A 4,157-nucleotide genomic window follows, 5' to 3' on the forward strand; every position below is an offset into this window, starting at 1 on the left:
CTAGGGATAGAAATCTAACCCTTAATTCACCAACCCCAAGTGTTAGTCATCTCAATCTAAACTCTAGGTCCCGAAGTGGTGACATAGCATCCAAATCAAACCTTAAGTCAACACTATTTGCTACCTATATATTGGGTGATGTGAGCCCTCCAAAATTTTCTCTTATAACTAGATAGAACATATGTTTGTTTATGATGTGGGGTCTCATGGGAATACATTTATTTTTAGTCTTTACTACATGTAAATGACTTGTTTAAGTAAATTTATTTTCATTTTTTGTACCGATGAGATTATGTGTAGATGCCTAAAATCATCTATATCCTAACCACGCCTAATTTTATACCCTTCAACATTAATTAAATAAATTTTAATCATTTATTTAATTAATTAGTCATTTACATGGACCCTTTTCTTTATTGTCCACCTTTCATTAACTAGATTCACATTTATTTAATTAAATTCACCTTTCATATCATAATTCTTCAAAAATTAAATGAATACAAACAATTTATTTAACTCCCTCGATTTCCACATCAAGCCATTTTTCACATAACCAAATAATCAACTAATAAATCTACTTGCATATTCCTAGGCATGTTTAAGTCATTGTCAAACTTACACATGTCATACATGTATATGTCTCATGCTTCCCACTTCTCCACAAAATTCTCTCATTCAATCTCTTTCATCCATTTTTAAAAAAATTATTGACCCCTCACATGTCTCAAAAAAAATTGAATATCCTCACTCTTTATCTTTATTCCAAGAAAACTAAAGCCCTTTGATTAATTAATCATTTGTCTCTCTTTCCTTTATAGTCCACTCTTAATTAAATCAAATTCATCTTTCATATCACAATTCTCCAAAAATTAAATAAATACAAATAATTTATTCAATTCTCTCAATTTCCCCCTCAAGCTATTAGTTGACTTTAACCAATTAATTAACTAATAAATCCACTTGTGTATTCTTACACATGCTTACGTCATAGTCAAACTTGCATGCCATACCTCACAAAATCCTCTAATTCAATCTCCTCTATCAATTTATCTAATAAAATCTTAACCCTTCACATGTTTCCAAAAAAAACTCCTAAATTTTACAAAAAGTTATAATTTATTTAATTCTCTCAATTTCCCCCTCAAGCCATTATTGACTTTAACCAATTAGTTAACTAATAAATTCAATAGTACATTTATATGCATACTTAATCCACGATCGAACTTGTACATGTCATACATGTATATGTCGCATGCTTTCCACTTCCTCTCCTATCATTCAATTGCCTCCATCAATTTCTTTAAGAAAAATTTGACCCTTTACATGTTTCCAAAAAAAACTTTTTTTAATTTTCAAAAAGTTATTTTTTAATCCAAGCCCTTTATATTTTTTATGAGACAAAATTGACCATCAAAACCCCTTATGATCTTTGCCCTCTTCAAGTGTACTAATCATAAAGTGTCACTTGGATGCTCCTCATCTCTCTAATCCTCCCAAAAACACCCTCAACCATTGATCTCTACCCTTGATCAATTATCCCTCCAATATATAAATTATCCCTCCAATATATAATTAGACCTCTTATAAATTGTTTTCATAAGAGCTTGGGTTGCAAACTCTTGCCTTCAATTTGAAAAATCACATATCAAGTATAAATCCATTGGAGCACAACCACAAATATCTTATGTGTGCAACAAGGATTTTTGGGTGAGAGAGAACTTATTTTCTTTCATCTTTTTGGTCAATTCATTTGCTTAAAAGAGGTGTCAATTATGTGTAGAATAAGATTTAAATGCATGTTTTGAATTCTTGTTTTATGCCCTACATCTCAATTAATCACATTTTGGCACAATTGTTGAGACCCTAAACTAACTTTTTCTTAAAGTATTTTGTGAATTCTAAACTACAAGTTATTGATTTGACACATCTAGCCTTGGCTTTGGATTTTCTACGAATACGATTTGACAAATTCACAATTGTGTTGACACTTTAACTTATGACCTAGAAATATCATCTATTTTGGATGATCCCACAATAATAGTTCCCATTTTTTGGCCAAACTACATTAAAATCAAAATTTTGAACTAAATCTTCACTTTCTAACACCTATAGCACCTAAATCATTAGGAATTTGAAGATGATGCAAACTAGTGATTTGTAAGATTTTTTGTGGATTCTAAATGTATTTTTTTTAAATTGGAATTAAACTGTAATTTTTTTACGCAACTCTTAATAACTTATTATTTTATAGTAAACAACATTTTTAAAGTGATGTTTTTGACATCATACACAACTTTTTTACAAAGGATAAATTTCTTTTTTTTAATTAAATTTAGGTTTATAATACCAATATCTAATACTTGCTTTTGGTTTTATAATGTTTTGTTGAATTTTTTTATAATTGAGTTTTGAAAATTATAATTTAGACATAGGTTTATGACATCATGCATAGCTTGTTTTGTATGTATCAAAATTCAAAAAAAAAAAATTGGAACAAGGACATCAATCCCTAATGCATAGATATTTTTCCAAAAAAATCAGTAATTTACTATTTTTCCACATGTGTAGAATAGAGAACTTGTGTTCAGTGAAAAATTTGTGCTCAGTAAAACATAAAAAATAAATTCATAATTAAACTAAAATATATTAAAATTACACTTTTTGGAAACCTCATTTCGAGGGCTATGATCTTGCAACTGTTGGAATCAATGGATAAGGGGAGGGGGGGGTGAATCAGTGTTCTACAATTTTCAAATTTATTAAACTGGTTCTTAAACAACCGGATGCATAAGAAAGAAAGTAAAATGCAGAAACTCAAAGTAAACAACCATAACACTGGAATTTTTACGTAGAAACCCAAAAAGGGAAAAACCACGGTGGGATTTGAACCCACAATATTATTATACTGTTGCTAGAAGTATGATAATATTACATGAAGTGGAATGTACTTGCATTCAAGAACACTGCCTAGAGTTCACTACTCAATTACAATGAAGGGTAACAACTCCGAAGGACTCACTGTCCTACAAGTGAAATAAAAGAGAGAGGTTACAATGTCTGAACTGTAATGTAGCATCTACACATTCCAAAGATCAATTCTAATTAAGCATAATATGACTGTCTGATAGCATTCTGTCTTTCTGCCCTATTCAGCTGCACAATCATTTATCGGAGAACCAAATCTACATTCTGATGCTCTAGGCAATTAATACTTCAATATTCACACATTACACACTCAACAACACACACAAAATGATCATCTGGACCGGCATTATATATCCGCATCAACAAAATAGATCTCAACCAAGTCGACTTCACAAAACTGCAAAATATTAAACGTGTAGTAACATGTCGGCTCAATCCGTCCACAAATGCATATGCAGACCCAAAATAGATGATGATAAGCTTCACACGCAATGACATAATTACCTCAAACACAACACCAATCACCGAAAACAACTCAAGCATTCCAGATCACATGATACCCAACTGATCAATACATTGGCTTTGTTCTTACGAAACCGTCGGATACCGGACCTTGAATCTTGCACTATAATCGACAACAGAGGTTGGAATTGCAAAGTAAGTTGCCTCAATCATCCAATCAACTACTCCAATTACCGCAATCAAAACTATACAACCAAGAATGAGTTGTGCTTAATGAATCTGCATACCGTGCTCACATTCTATTGGTAACTGAGTTCCACCTTCTAGACTCATACCTTAAGACAATATGACTTCTGGTAGATCAAATCTACATGAACCGGATAGGATAAATAGACTGAGTTGCCATCAATGACAACCCCTAAGCAATCTCCATGACCAAACATTACCGAAATAGTGTCTCTTGCCAACAATAACTTGGTTTGTCATGTTGATTCCATTTAGAACTTCAAGCCAAGCTTTGAAAGTGAAAATTATGAAGAAATTTACAAGGGGAGGATGGACAATGCTAGCTTAACACCTTCATTCAAAGGTACCTTCTAGTGAAGGTATGACCTTTGTCTGAAGGTACCTCCATTCAAAGGTATCTTCATGCAGAGGTCCTTTTAGATGCAAAAATCATGAGTAATGACTAACCTTCAAATGAAGGTTCTCAAATTAAAAAATCTTAATTTTTTTAATGGTCAACCTTCGTTCGAAGGCCAACCAACTGG

This window comes from Cryptomeria japonica, chromosome 8, assembly GCF_030272615.1.
Source record: "Cryptomeria japonica chromosome 8, Sugi_1.0, whole genome shotgun sequence".
In the NCBI taxonomy this organism is placed as follows: domain Eukaryota; kingdom Viridiplantae; phylum Streptophyta; class Pinopsida; order Cupressales; family Cupressaceae; genus Cryptomeria; species Cryptomeria japonica.